Consider the following 16,337-nt stretch of genomic DNA (forward strand, 5'->3'; position numbering starts at 1 on the left):
GGATATGAAATTCTGGGTTGAAAATTCTTTTCTTTAAGAATGTTGAATATTGGCCCCCACTCTCTTCTGGCTTATAGAGTTTCTGCCGAGAGATCCACTGTTAGTCTGATGGGCTTCCCTTTGTGGGTTACCCGACCTTTCTCTCTGGCTGCCCTTAACATTTTTTCTTTCATTTCAACTTTGGTGAATCTGTCAATTATGTGTCTTGGAGTTGCTCTTCTCAAGGAGTATCTTTATGGTGTTCTCTGTATTTCCTGAATTTGGATGTTGGCCTGCCTTGCTAGGTTGGGGAAGTTCTCCTGGGTAATATCCTGCAGAGTGTTTTCCAACTTGGTTCCATTCTCCTCATCACTTTCAGGTACACCAATCAGACGTAGATTTGGTCTTTTCACATAGTCCTATATTTCGTGGAGGCTTTGTTCGTTTCTTCTTACTCTCTTTTCTCTAAACTTCTCTTCTCGCTTCATTTCATTCATTTGATCTTCAATCACTGATACCCTTTCTTCCAGTTGATCGAATTGGTTACTGAAGCTTATGCATTTGTCATGTAGTTCTTGTGCCATGGTTTTCAGCTCTGTCAGGTCATTTAAGGACTTCTCTACACTGGTTATTCTAGTTAGCCATTTGTCTAATCTTTTTTCAAGGTTTTTAGTTTCTTTGTGCTGGTTATGTAGTTCCTCCTTTAGCTCTGAGAAGTTTGATCGACTGAAGCCTTATTCTCTCAACTCGTCAAAGTCACTCTCCATCCAGCTTTGTTCCATTGCTGCCAAGGAGCTGCATTCCTTTGGAGGGGGAAGAGGCACTCTGATTTTTAGAATTTTCAGCTTTTCGTCTCTGTTTTTTCCCCATCTTTGTGGATTTATCTGCCTTTGGTCTTTGATGATGGTGACATACAGATGGGGTTTTGTGTGGACGTCCTTTCTGTTTGTTAGTTTTCTATCTAACAGTCAGGACCCTCAGCTGCAGGTCTGTTGGAGTTTGCTGGAGGTCCACTCCAGACCCTGTTTGCCTGGGTATCAGCAGTGGAGGCTACAGAAGAGTGAATATTGCTGAACAGTAAATGTTGCTACCTGATTGTTCCTCTGGAAGCTTCGTCTCAGAGGGGTACCCAGCCATGTGAGGTGTCAGTCTGCCCCTACTTGGGGGGGTGCCTCCCAGTTAGGCTACTCAGCGGTCAGGGACCAACTTGAGGAGGCAGTCTGTCCGTTCTCAGATCTCAAACTCCGTGCTGGGAGAATCGCTGCTCTCTTCATAGCTGTTAGTCAGGGACATTTAAATCTGCAGAGATTTCTGCTGGCTTTTGTTTGGCTATGCCCTGTCCCTAGAGGTGGAGTCTATAGAAGCAGGCAGGCCTTCTTGAGCTGTGGTGGGCTCCACCCAGTTCGAGCTTCCCAGCTGCTTTGCTTACCTACTCAAGCCTCAGCAATGGTGGGCGCCCTTCCCCCAGCCTTGCTGCCACCTTGCAGTTAGATCTCAGACTGCTGTGCTAGCAATGAGGAAGGCCCCGTGTGTGTGGGACCCTCCGAGCCAGGCGCAGGATATAATCTCCTGGTGTGCTGTTTGCTAAGACCCTTGGAAAAGTACAATATTAAGGTGGAAGTGACCTGATTTTCCAGGTGCTGTGTGTCACGGTTTCTCTTGGCTAGCAAAGGGAATTCCCTTCCCCCTTGTACTTCCCAGGTGAGGCGATGCCTCGCCCTGCTTGGGCTCTTGCTCAGTGGGCTGCACCCACTGTCCGACATGCCCCAGTGAGATGAACCCAGTACCTCAGTTGGAAATGCAGATGTCACCTGTCTTCTGTGTCGCTCACACTGGGAGCTGTAGCCTGGAACTGTTCCTATTCGGCCATCTTGGTTCCATATCCAAGGATAATCTTTTCATCTTGTTTCTTTCAGTCCTGAATTTATTCATCACTTTAAATGCTTATCACACCCCCAGTTTTATTTGAACTCTTCAGCTTTCTTTTTAAAAAGTCATTTTGCTCTTTTCTCTGGGCTGGCTCTGTCTTTTGGTCTCACTATGTTTCTTGCTCTTTGTTTCCACATCTTGTTGTCCAATTCCATTTTGTCTCTCTGTCTATATTTGCTCATAAAGCTCTGTCTTTAATTGTCTGTCTGTCTTTTTCTTTCCTTTCTCCTGGGTCAGGAAGGAAGTTAAGGCAGACAGCTGTTCCTTTTCTTTATTTGGAATAAAAAATGGCTTTGGTGGCTGATGACAGGCAACTTGGGCTTATATGATCCTGTGAAGCCGCAGCAGAAGGACAAGAGGGAACTTTTCCATCCTGCCTCCAGGTCTCATTTTCATGGGGACAGTTCCTACTGGGAAGGAGCCTTGGAGATGAAGCTGCATTTTCCATCCAATGTCTCCCGAGGCACTTAGTTCTTCTTTGAGGGGTTCAAGTGGTCCGGCTCCAAGTGTGTGTGGTGGGGAAAGGACCACTCCTGGGTTATCAGCCTTGGGTTAGGTCTGGGAGGGATAGAACTGTAAAGGACACCAGCCTTGTTTCTGAGGAAATGGAAAGACTTTCTCCTCACTTTGGCATTTAACACCCTTCATGAGTTGGCCTCAGCCTCTCCCCTACCATTCCTTTCACACCTTGTTCTAGTGTTTGTGTTTCTGGCTGCCTCCATGGTTCTGGTTCTTCCTAATGTGCACTTGTGGAAGCTCTGTCCTCTGACACTCTTATCAACTGTGGCAAACTCCTGTTCATCCACTGGTTCCAACTCAGATGCCACCTCCTCTGTGAAGTCTCTCCCAACTATAGGGAGAGTTAGGTACTCTCTTCTGAGTAACTGTTCTTGCCTCTATTGTCCTCTCATGGTCTTATAATTGTCTACTTAGGTGTCTGTCTTCCCTCTAGGCTGTGATCTCTTTGAAGGCAAGCATGATGCCTTATTTATTATATCCTTAATATCTGGCAACTAGTAAGAGGTCATAGCTTGTGGAATAAGAACTAGGAAAAACAGTTTTAGGAGTTATATGATCAACACTAAGCTGTGTGCTGAAACTCTGAGTGCTGTTGGACCTTGGAGAAGAAGGGGGAGAGGTTAGCATGGGGTTTGAGGGAGACCAATGCCTCTTTTTGCACGTGTACCCCACACTTGCAACAGAAGACCAGTGGAATGGAAACAGTGAAACCTCCCAGTGCTTGCTGGAGTCCAAAGTGCCCTATTTGGGGAAATGGAAGTTCTAATGTGTTTCTTTTCCTGTGATCTATCTCCCTTGCCAATGCTGCTCCTTGGAAGACCAGGACCAGAGACCATGCTGGGAAACCTGGCTGCTCTTTGAGGACTGAGATTAGCTTAGCAATGCAGACAAGAACAAAGAGAGGCTAGTGCTCACTATGTTCCAGAGGGATCACCATGTTCCCTGTGATCATTTGAGGGCATGAATACAACTATGGTCTTTGGACAAAAGGCATATGCCAGGCAGTATGAATGGTCTCTCTTTTCTATGCAATTAGTATGTAAGAGCACGTGAATTGGTGCCTGGGACCTCTACCTGTTTTAGTATGATAGCACCACAGTAAAGGGCCTGGACTTTGTATGAGCTTGGGAAAGTCATGTCACCTCTGCAAGTCTTGGTTTCCCTGGGTGTTAAATGTCAACTTAAATAAAATGCTATCTACTTTGTTTGTTTTGGAGACTTTCTATGAGAATCTGATAAACTATAACCTGTGAAAGAGTTTCAAAAGTTGTGAAAGTTTGAAGGGTGAGTATACGGTGCATGATCCTTTACAGGGTCCTTGAAAATGCAGTTACTCCAAGGGGCAGTGCTAGCAGAAGCTCATAGCTCATTCTCCTGATTAGAAAACCTTTTTGGGGAAAGGGCTCAGGTTTATTTCTAGTTCTAACATGCTCAGTTTCATGCAACATATTTCAGCTTCTTATGGAATCTCTACCATATGCTAAGCCTGTGCTAGGCAAAAGGGGGTGGTGTGGCATGGAGATTACTCATAGAGAAGTTCTGTTCCCCAGGATCACCAAAGGACCCATCTGCCTCTGATAGAGCCCTCTGCCGACTTAGTTGATCTTCACTCTTGGCAAAGCCACACGTACGGTAACCCAGGTCCTTTTGAAAGGTAGTGCTTGTGGCAAGAATCAAAGCATAACACTCTACTTTGGAGGCACAAGCTCAAGGTGGCGAAGGTGATGGCAGGAAGAGGGAAGTGAATTAAGGAAAGATGAAAGCAATGCAATGCCACCTGCCCCTCTGCTAGCCAGAGGTTTATGTGAACCTTGCAGTGACACGTTAGTTCCTCAACAGGCACAGCTGCTTGGCGCACTGGGCTACTTGGGAAGGTTGGCGAGGGAAAAACACACTTTGAAGTAATCCACATTTCGAAGAAAAGAGGGTATTTATCTGTCCAATTAGCTTCCAGTTCCATTTCTTACTGGTCAAGGTTATATCCAGAGGAAACTATAGCCCCTGATGGATGCTCAGTAAGTCAGATCCCATACTCACGATACTATGCTTCTTGCGAGTGGAAAAGTCAGGAAAGCTTGGCACAAGTGGGCTGCAGTCAACAGAAAGAGAGAAAGAGACAGTCGGGAGCATCTCAGAAGGCACACAGGTGTTTGGTCCTATTCTCTGACCTTCACCTACTCCAGGCTAGGAGAGCTTGGAATCCAGCGGAGTGTGGGGGTGAATATGGCTCCACTGCTAAATCCCTTCCTTCATCTCCATCCGCTGGAAGCGATTGCATCCCGCTGACAGGTTCCTCAGCTCTGAAGCCTCATCCAAGGGCTTAACAGGAACAGAGTGACGGCTGTGGCTCCACCTCAACCTCTCCTGCAGACCGATCCAGCCTTATCCTTTCCACAGTCCTTTACGAGAGGCCTGGATTCTTATTAAGAAACACTATGGATTTTTAGAATAAAAAATCTATAGAGAGACTTCAGAAACAGTCTGGGGAGATTATAAAGAAATGTGGGCCAGTTTTCCAAGGAGATTTTATAGAATATTCAATAGCACTCATGTCATAAAAGGCCTGTGGAGGTTTCCATAACTGAGACTGGCCCTGAATTATGATTCCCTGAAGCAGAGCCCAGCAAAAGGTCACAGCATCCCAGATTAGGGCTTGATGCTGCAGCGCTTGTAAAAATAGAGCCACCTCACCTTACTCAAATGCAGTGGGGATATTAATTTCCAGGGCTGGAGTTCAATTTAATAGAAAGACAGAGTAGAAAATAGAGCTGTCTTTTCAATCCCAGTGGTCATAATGGAACCCCACCCTGCACTTCTCTGGAAACTGTCTCCCAGCCAGCTCCCAGACACACTGAAACGTACCTTGTGCTTTGCTTTCAATGATAACTGGAGCTGGGTAGCTACAGGGACAGCAATTACTGTCCACAGATGAGGAACCTGAGGCATTTGGAGGTTAATCTACTCTCTCACGGGCACAGAGCAAGGCAGAGGATGTGCCAGTTTGCAGTTAGGAAAATCCACCTCCCGAGTGGCAGCCGACAACCACAGTTACATTCCACTTTTATGGAAGAAGGAGGGTTATGAAGGTGCAGGCCTACTGTGTGGTAGGCCCTGCGTGAAGTGCTTGACATTCACATTCATTCAGTTTTACAGTGAACCTGACAGGTCAGTGTTTTCTCCATATATTAGGAAACTGAGGTGCAGTGAGGCAAGGACATTTGTTCAAATAAATCTCGTAACTCTGAAAAGGCCTGGATCTGAGAAGAATGGGTGCCAGGAAGTCTGACTGGGCTAGTTTTGCCCTGTCACGGCCCCATGACATCTGTTCTGCCTCCTAGCTAGACTGGACTCCCCCAGACCAGGAACTGTGTCCTGGCTCTTCCTAGCACCCAGCTCAGGGAGGGCTATCAAGGCTGCTGAAAGCAGGTGAGTTGGCAGAAGCTGGAGAGTGGAAAGAATTGGACCTATGCATTTTAAAAATGGGCTTGAAATGTTAACTGAAACTTTCTCTCCTTACCTGAAAGCTCAGTGAATGTCAGTCTCTGAGCAGATGGGAAGAACTGAGGATGAGTTTGTCCACTTAAATGGGAATGGAAGCTTAAGAACAAAGATATTTGAAGGTGAGGTCAGGGATCTTGCTTGGTTGTTGAGGTACTGAAGGTCAAATGGAGAGGCCCTGATATTTTACCATTCTTTTTGTTTTTGTTGTTGTTGTTGTTTTGAGATAGAGTCTTGCTCTGTCACCCAGGCTGGAGTGCAGTGGCGCCATCTCGGCTCACTGCAAGCTCTGCCTCCGGGGTTCACGCCATTCCTGCCTCAGCCTCCTGAATAGCTGGGACTACAGGCGGCCACCACCATGCCCGGCTAATTTTTTGTATTTTTAGTAGAGATGGGGTTTCACTGCATTAGCCAGGATGGTGATTTTACCATTCTTAAGGTGGACTTACAATTGGCTCTCAATCAGCATCTCCTGGGCATATGATGACTTCCTCCCTGGACTCTCACTGTTGATCTACAGTGGCTATGAGCCTAGGCCGGAGCCCAGCAGGAAGGCTGAGTCCTATGCTTAGTGGCGGTGGAGGATTCTCAGCTGGTGTGAGGGTCCAAGGTGCTTCAGCAGATGCTACCCAGGTAGGTGATCTGTGCCGGGCCAAGAGCCAGGTGCTCCTTGCAGAGGCGGAGAGGATCAGAGGTGAAGACTATCCCTGGGGTTGGGCTCATGTGTTGTCCTTGGCTCAGCCCCACCCAGACTTAGAGTGACAGAGCAGAAGAAGAGACTCCTGTTTCAGTGGAGGAGAGATTCTGGTTGGTGTAAATGGCCTGGCCAAGCAGGGCTACTATACCCTAAAGAGTAGAAGCTATACCATATTTATTTCTTCATTTTGGAGGCCTAACTTGCAGGTTCTCTATGTTAATCCTTGTTAAAGGTAGAATAGAGAAATGAAGAAAGACTATAAGAACAGAGTGAATGACACAGACTGGACCTCAGAGGTCAGAGGAGGGAAGGATTGGGGCTGAGCAGGGCGGGGCTGAGGTTGTTAGGGGAGCTTTGTGTGGAGCAGCAAGGCTGGAGTAGTGGATGCTGTGACATGTTGCCCAGATCTCCCTTTCAGCACTGAGGCACTCATTTTCCCATCTGCTGAACACATTGGTGGCTGACTGTCCTCAATTCTCTCCAATATTTGGTCTTATCTTGTCCGAGGTCAGGCCCCCTCCCTAAGGACAACCCACATTCAAGGACTCAATCGGGGTGGGAGGGATAAAGGCTAACTCCTCTCCTTGTTTCAATTCAAGACAGCTCAAAACAGCCACCATCTCTAGGGTACCCCCTGGGATTTGTGGGCTGGAATGTTCTTAAAAGAGAAGATCAATAAACAAAGTGTAAAGAAGAGAGGAGAGTGTCCCACGAGGGAAGAATGGCTTGTGTAAGCATGCACAGGAGAGCTCAGATTATCTGCCACCCCTGCTGCCTTGATTTAGCCGGCCACCCTTCTGGTCCCTGTCAGTGGCCATCAGCAGTATGAAGTTGTCAAGGTTGGGATGATGTTTAGTCAGAGCAGGGTATTACCTGGGATGAGTTTAGCTAGCCTGTGAACACTTCCCACTTTGTGGTGTAGAGGAAAGAACACTGAACCAGGAACTACGAGACCCACATTCTAATCCCGGCTATGACACTAACTTGCTCTGTGACTTTGAACCAGTGACTTCGTTTCCCTGAGCCTCGTTGCCCTCGTCTCTCAAAAACTAGTCCCCACGCAAGGCCTTGCTGAACAATGGCTGCTGGCGGCTTGTCTCCATGTGCTTGGTGTGTCTTTTCTGCTGGACTGGAATTTTCTCGAGGGTGGAGGCCATGCATCCCATGTAACTAGTTCTTGCTCTGCTCCTTCACCTTTCGTCTGTGACTGCCTCCTTCTGGTTCTGCATACAATGGCGCTCAGTGAGCACTGGTCCTGAGGCCCCTCCATCAGGGAGTCAGTCCCTGGTCCCCCAGGAGGCACACCTCTGTGCTCCTCAGGCTCTGCCAACAGTGTGTGAGTGACACTTTCCTGGCAGTTACCCATTTGACCCTTGTAGCCTGTGCCTGATGCAACATGTGACATCAGGGTCTGTAATGGTGCCTAGCACAAGGGGCGCACAGGAAATCCCAACTAAATCGAGGGAGGTGATAATGAAAACCGTACAGGCAAGCACCTCACAGATAAAATGTGCCCTGATTATCTGTTGCCCCTGCTGCCTTGATTTAGTCGACCACCCTCCTGGTCCCTGTCAGTGGCTTCCAATGAAGTTACCAGGGCTGTGATGACACCAGTGAACTAATGAGGACGTTATCTGAGTCAGTGCTAGCTGTATGTCCATGACCCTGGCCTGTGATTACAAATGGAAGCAGGAGGTTAGGTTTGGCTGTGGTCTGTGATCCTTGTCACTGCAGCCGTGTGACACTCAAAAAAGATCTCATTAGTGCCTGGAGAAATCTTCCTCCCCGGCCCTTTTCTCTCCTAAAAGTGAGTAGTTTTAATTGCATTCGATCACGTTTTGCGATGAAGCCAATGTCATCTTACTGTTTTCTTACCTTCCTGCTACTCTGAGACAGTATTTATGTGTGCAGCCTGCACCTCGTGGGTGTGAAATGGTTACATGCACGACTCTGTGTGGGGGAGGACAATGAGGTTTGATGGCATCATGCGGGAAGTGTCACGGCCTCCGTATTTGTGCACAACAGAATGTATTTTCAGCTCATGCCCCATCTGCAAGTTACTTTTCTAGGCAAAAAGAGCAGAATTTACCCACTCACTTCTTATTACTGCAGTGTGACCAGAACACAGAGGTAGCTAGAGCAAGCCAGAGCTTTGGATCAGAGCAGTTGGCTTTCAAATTTCAGAGTGCGGAAGAAGAACTTGGGAGGTAGGTTAAAATGCAGGTGCCTGAGCCACCTCTTTGGAGATTCTGATTTGGTAGATCTGACTGGAGACTGGGCGACTACATTTTTAACACCCTCTTCAGGCCCTTTCAGTCCATGGGCCAGCCACACTTTGAGAACCACTGGGTTAGAAAAATGAGTCAGAGTCAGATAGCTGTGGGACCATGTACACAGAGAGAAAAGCCTTTTTGGGGTAATATTTAATTATCAGCTGGTGAATGTAAACCTGTAAAGCAAAACAATGATACAATACAGTTGCTAAAGCCTTACAGTTAGGGTGGCTATATGCCTGTTTTGTCTGGGTTCATGGTTGATGTATTAATAGATCAACTAATACCTGTTTATTGTTTATTTTTTAACCTCTTTTCTTTTTAGAAAGGTGTAAATTTGGATAATAAATCATGTAATTACCCTACTTAAAGTGAACTTTGAACAAACTTTGTGAAGAAAGGAAACACTTTTTCCTGCAAACTTAAGTTCTGAGATGAGTTAATCATCTCCCCAAACAGTGTCCTTGGAATCTGAAGGTTGGAGAACTAAGCACATCGACTTCGCTGATTTCTCCTCTCTGATGTCCCCAGCTAAGAGATAAATTCAGGAAGGTTAAAAGGCCCCTGATCTCATTGAGGTTTCTACGGCATAAATGATTCAAAAGGGCCATCGGCATGTTTCCAGAAGCGTAACAATCATATTAAAATTATGGCTTACTCTCAATAAATTCAAATCTGTTTACATCCAGCTTACTACATGTGGCCACAGAAAAGCTTCACTTATTTTAATCTCAACAATTTTCTGTCTTGTTCAACATTCAGATTTTATTTCCACAAACCCAGAACTGCATTCTACATTTGAGGATGTCATTTAAGGCCAAGAAACTCCAATAAAAAAGCATTTATCAGCAGTAAAGTTTGTTTGAGGATTACCCACTGCGAATAAAGCCAAGCTCCCCTTTTAAACTGAAGCATGCTATTTCAGGAATGTGACCCCTTTCATGAATAAATGACATGGTGACATTTACAGATAAAGCAAGATTTAACTGCTATGAAAGGAGATGACAAATGTCAGGATGTCAATAATGATCCGTGAACATAATGGTTTCGTGCCTGAGTGTTGAGCAGATACATAATGTAACTGCTGCCTGACAGAGTTCTGCAGAGAATGAGCCGTGAGCTCTGGGAGAAGTCAAGACGGCTCCCAGCACTATGACAGTCATAAGTCTGGGGTGGTCGGTGTCTGAGGAGGATCTGAATACAATCCGGCCAGTACGTTAACTCCTTCTCATTGCTAGCATGTCTGTGTGCCAGGAAGGATGAAGTTTTTCTACCACGTATCATTAAATTTTGTCAGAGTAGAATTTAGATGTTGTGAAAATAGCTTTTTGGTCATGCTTTCATTTTCCAGAAGAGCCAAGAAATTAGACAAAAAGTCAGGAGAAAGTCCATGTTGTCACTGCCACAGTGAGGCCAAGGTCATGGGTGGAGCCTGATCAGGTGGTGCAGCATAGACACCCCCACTGAGGTCATCTTTCCCTCTGGCTTGGGGCTAGCCAGCTGTCCCAACGCATGTGTCTGAAGTCACAGAGTGCACTAGTGGGACAGTGCAGAGGGCTCATCTGGATCCAGTCCACATCCACAGGACCTTTTCCTCTGGGCCATGTCTCCTGCCTCGCATTCAGGGCATTCTTCCCTCCGAGTTCTGCACCTACAGCTTTGAGTCTGCTTTCTGTTTTCTTTGGCTGGCTTTTTCACTTCCCCTTTAAAATGAGATGTCCTTTGGGAGTGGTAAAAATGTCTAATAACCAGCTCGTGAAGAACCATCCCCAATTAGTTTGCAGTTTTCTGTTATGTAAATACTGCCATACCCCCACAGCTGATTTTCAGTGACTTTTTCATATGAAGTCACTGAACACTGAGTTGGGAAGAGATACACACAAATGGCCCCAGCTTCAGGATTGCACAGCAACTTTGGGGGTCCTCACTTCCTGGCTCACTGACCACTCTAGTCCTCCAGATGAACTTATGATTTCCATGCAAGGAAGCCTGAGTGTGCATTTCTGAGCCTGATGTCTCTGCAAATCCAGCCCCATGTACCTAGTTAAGAGGACAACTTCCTTCACTTTCCATTCTGCAATTTCCCTGCCTGAACCCACTTCAACTCTTAACTCCTAAGGCATGGTCAGCCCTGACCCTTCTCCCTCTGTGACACTTTCTGGGTCTGGCTCATGGTCTCCATGCCCGTGATAAGTACTCCCTATACCCATCCCTGGGTCTGGATGATGTTTTCTTTTCTTGTTAAGCATTAAAACTCCTGTGTGTTTGGTCATTATCTCATTCAACAGTGAGAAAAGGAAGAAGAGGCTCTGAAGGGTGAATTGACTTGCCTGAGGTCTTATGATGTGTCAGATCCACATTATGACTAGAACCCAAGTTTCTCAATTTTCAATGCCCTGGGCTTTTTCCCAGGTAGCATCCTATCTTCCACTACTCCCCAAGTCACCGACCTAGCTAGAGACTCTATATCCTCAGTTCCTCCCCCCCCCATCCTAGTTGTCTCCCCACCATGATGTCCTCACCATCCTCCAAGTCCCTGTGGAGCGCTTCACTGGGGGTGGGAGATAGGAGCTGTTGACAACTGTCCTTGTGGGGCCTCTAGTACCCCATCATGGCACATTTTGCTCATCTGTTTTTCAGTCCCTTGGTACAGGTGTAGTTTTCTTGACAAATACCATGGTCCTGTCCCCTGTGGCTGCCAGAAAAGCCATGAACTTTAAGAACACGAGCAGGTCAGGAGATGGAGCTGTCATAGTCGGCACCGACAGGCCACTAACCTCCACCAGCAGCACTGAGCAAGGCTCTGGGTGTGTACCTTGGTTGGGGGGATGTTTTCTCCATATAGGGACGTTTCTCTAAGACAAACAAAGGAACCCCATTCCTCCATCTTTCTGTACCGCACCGGTTTGAATTATGTGTTCTGCCTCATGTGTGAGAATCCCTATGCATGGTTGCACTATGAGGTGGAGGGAGAAAGTACAGCACCAGTGCTGTAGGTCCAGGTGGGTGAGGAGGGATGTGATGGGTCCTCTCCAGCCAGAGGCCTTCCCCAGCCCCTCAGCTGGGCCAGCTCTGTCTGAGCAACAGGAGTCAGGCGAGGCAAGGGAGATGTTTCTGTTGTCTGGGAGAGTTAGGGATGAGTTTGTGGATGAAGGAGGATGGGAGAAGAGCTTTGAAAGTTGAGCAACAGTTGGTATGGAAAGGACAAAAAGTTGACCAGGACACCTGGAAGAGGAAGACTGTAGTTAAGAAGAGGTTCAGGCTGGGCATGGTGGCTCACACTTGTAATCCCAGCCCTTTGGGAGGCCCAGACGGGTGGATCACTTGAGGTCAGGAGTTTGAGACCAGCCTGATCAACCTGGTGAAACCCTGTCTCTACTAAACATACAAAAATTAGCCAGGCATGGTGGCACATGTCTGTAATCCCAGCTACTTGGGAGGCTGAGGCAGGAGAATCGCTTGAATCACTTGAGTCTGGGAGGCAGAGGCTGCTGTGAGCCGATATCGTGTCATTGCAGACTCCGTCTCAAAAAAAAAAGAAAAAAGAAAAAGGAAAAAAGAAGAGGTGCAGAGGAGGAAAGGAGCAGGTCTCCCCTCTCAAATCCATCTGCCATCTTCTTGCTGCTGCCAAGAGAGTCCAGGCTGAGGAAGCGTATCCCAAGGAGACAGGACACAGGAACTGTCACTCTCACTAACATGTAAATGACTTCAGACCTTTTCCTAAAGGGGGCAGACAGGGATCCTTTGCAGGTCCTCCTGCTCCCTAAGGGGGCTGCACAGTAGGGAGGACCAAGGTCATGAGGTCAGGGTTGCTGGTGAGCACCCCACTGCCACGTGTGCAGTGTGCAGACTGTGCCCACTAGCCACGAAGTGGCCCCTGACTTGGCCATTCTGAGAGGTTGGCAGCCACTGCGGGTAGCATGGGTGCGGGCTAGGGGCCCTGCACCTCCTTAGCAGTCTCAGAGGCAATTAGGAGCCTGACTGACATTTTTTTTTTCTCAGTACAAACTCACTTCCATACTGCTTTACTCGTACAAGCTGACAATATTTCAACTCCAGGTAGGAGACTCACGATGCTGTCATAAAGTACATGTGGAGAAGAACTGTGAGGTAAATGCATTTCACTGGAAGTCAGTTTTGTCTGGAAGTTTCCTTGTGGTTGGAAGTTTCTTTGAAAACTTGGTGATTATTAAGATGTCAGCGGCAGGAAGATATTTGCCGCTGCCTCTCTGCTCCTGGCTGCATCTGCTCTGACAGTTCTCCTCCTTGGGTCTCTGCACAGAGCAGGGCAGACACTAAAGGGTGGTAGGTGGCTAAGAAAGGTCACTGAGCCTGAGCTCTGTGATGCTTGGGGTGCAAAGACGCTGCAAGGTTTTTCTCCCCTTCCACATGTGGCAGATCCCAGACAAATATGCAGCCAAAAAATGTCACAAACATGCAGGTGTTCAACGATCTTGGGGTGGCTGTAGAACCTATCTTTGAAGGGGCATTAGTAAGCCCTTTGGTCACACAAAAGCAGGAGAGAAGAGGGTGATGAAGGAGGACCTCAGACTACCCTTCCTGATGATGGAGGGGCTGTCTGCCTTCCCTGTGGCCAGAGCAAAAGCTCTGGGAGGGTTACTTTGAGCTTAACCGTTTTTGCTCGGGCTCCCTAGAGTTGTGGATGACAGTGAGAGGTGACAGTGTGCTAGCAGCCCTCACTCTCAGCGCCTCCTCGGCCTCGGCGTCCACTCTGGCGGCTCTTGAGGAGCCCTTCAGCCCGCCACGGCACCGTGGGAGCCCCTCTCTGGGCTGGCTGAGGCTGGAGCTGCCTCTCTGCTTGCGGGGTGGTGTGGAGGGAGAGGCGCGGGCGGGAACTGGGGCTGCGCGTGGCGCTCACAGGCCAGTGCGAGTTCTGGCGGGTGCAGGCCCCGGTTCGGCAGGCCTCGCACACAGGGCAGCCAGCCGGCGCTGCCGGCCCAGGGCAGTGAGGGGCTTTTTAGCACCAGGGCCAGCAGCTGCGGAGGTTGCGCTGGGTCCCCCAGCAATGCTGGCCCACTCAAATTCTCACCGGGTCTTAGCTGCCTCCCCACGGGGCAGGCCTTGGGACCTGCAGCCCACCATGTCTGAGTTCTCCCCCCGCTTCCCCCCCTCCTCCCCCGGTGGTGGGCTCCCGGGAGGCCCAAGCCTCCCCGACGGGCACTGCCCCCTGCTCCGTGGTGCCCGGTCCCATCGACAGCCCAAAGGCTGAGGAGTGCAGGCGTGGCTTGGGACTGGCGGGCAGCTCTGCCTGCCGCCCGGGTGCAGGATCCACTAGCTGAAGCCAGCTGGACTCCTGAGGCGGATGGGGACTTGGAGAACTTTTGTATCTAGCTGGAGGATTGTATGTCCACCAATCAGCACTCTGTATCTAGCTAATCTGGTGGGGACTTGGAGAACTTTTATGTCTAGCTCAAGGATTGTAAACACACCAATCAGCACTCAGTGTCTAGCTCACGGTTTGTAAATACACCAGTTGGTACTCTGTATCTAGCTAACTCTGTGTCTAGCTAACCTATGGGGACTTGGAGAACTTTTCTGTCTAGCACTGTGTCTAGCTCAAGGATTGTAAATGCACTAATCAGCACTCTGTCAAAACGGACCAATCAGCTCTCTGTAAAATGGATCAATCAGCAGGATGTGGGTGGGGTCAGATAAGGGAATAAAAGCAGGCTGCCCCAGCCAGCCAGGGGCAGCCGGCTGGGGTTCCCTTCCACGCTGTGAAAGGGTTGTTTTTTTCACTCTTTGCAATAAGTCTTGCTGCTGCTCACTTTTTGAGTCCATGCTACCTTTATGAGCTGTAACACTCACCTTGAAGGTCTGCAGCTTCACTCCTGAAGCCAACCAGACCACGAGCCCACCGGGAAGAACAAACTACTCCAGACGCGCTGCCTTTAAGAGCTGTAACACTCACCACGAAGGTCTCCAGCTTCACTCCTGACAGGGAGACCGTGAACCCACCAGAAGGAAGAAGCTCCAGACACATCTGAACATCTGAAGGAACAAAGTCTGGATACACCATCTTTAAGAACTCTAACACTCACCGCGAGGGTCAGCGACTTCATTCTTGAAGTCAGTGAGACGAAGAACCCACCAATTCTGTACACAACAGGATGTGAGACTCTGAACCTGGGGAGCAAGGGAGGAGAGAACACCAGAGAGCTGTTCTCTGGGAGTGCCCAGCAGCTTGTTGGGGCATGAGGGTATATTCCTGAGTGCAGGGGTGAAGGGCGCTGCTGCCTGAAGGGATGTGCTCCCCACTGTGGGATTGCTGACGGGCACTGGAAGCAGTGTGTTGCGATATTCACCATGGAAGCTTTCCTTCTCAGCATTGTCTCCTCTTCGTTTATCCTCAGAGGGCATAAAGCTCTGACGTTTCACAGCTAAGTGCCAGGCTTGTGTGGGGACTGAAAAGTGAGAGGGTGCCCACATGTTGGGAGAAGCTAAGCAGAAGCACGGGGCACAGGAGGGACCTCACAAACGGAGGTCGGCAGGGAAAGGCTCCAATCTCTGATCTGAAACCAGCAGGGAAGAGCTGCCCCTGGGGGACGGAAGCACATGCCTTGCCTGGGCTCACAGCAGTCCTAACCAAGGGGAATCTGCAGTCCTAACAGGAGAATCTTCTGGGAGTCATGGCCATTTTACAGCCACAGAAGATGTCCTCAGTTATTTTTATCTGCATAGAGAAGACTATGGTGATCCTGGAAGACGGGATAATTAGGAATACTTGCATTTCCCTACGTATCTCTCATTAAGCACTTTATGTATTCACTCATAGACACCTGTTCAACACTACTTTGGGTCAGGCTCTGTCAGGGTGTGGAGAAGAAAAAGACCGAGTGTCTGTCCTTAATAATCTTTCTCTGGCTGTTGCTGGATGATGATGAAGACGACGATGATGATGATGATGATGGTAACGATGACTATTACAGCAGAATCTTTCATGACAGGAAGTTCGCAGCCTTTAAGGGAGACGCTGGCTCTGCCCAGAACTGGTCCCATAGCTCCTGGATGAACTTTGGTCTTGGACTCCTGCTCCTGAAGTCAGCTTGGGCTGTGGGGTCCTGATGAGAAAGAACAGGAATCTCAGGAGGAAGGAGAAGCACTCACCTTATTCTGCTGAAATAATTCTATTCTGAAAACTCCCCAGAGTCAAGAGCAATGTGCATCTAGGTTAGAGTTGGAATTTTGAAGATGAAGTCAAGTTTCCACCCAGGTCATGCATCTTGAAATTTCATGTCTCTCTCTCCATGGTCTTTATCTTGTCATCAGGGTGCCTGGTCCACTGGACCGTAGTTTTCTGGAGGACAGAAACTGTCTCCCGGGAGCTGAGCGTGGGTCTGAGTATCCTGCATGCACTATCTCGGCTGAATTGAACACAGGCACAGCACCTACTTCAGGGGGATTTCCTGTTTTCTACCAGG

Source organism: Colobus angolensis, unplaced genomic scaffold (genome assembly GCF_000951035.1).
Source record: "Colobus angolensis palliatus isolate OR3802 unplaced genomic scaffold, Cang.pa_1.0 Scaffold109, whole genome shotgun sequence".
NCBI classification, from domain to species: Eukaryota; Metazoa; Chordata; class Mammalia; order Primates; family Cercopithecidae; genus Colobus; species Colobus angolensis.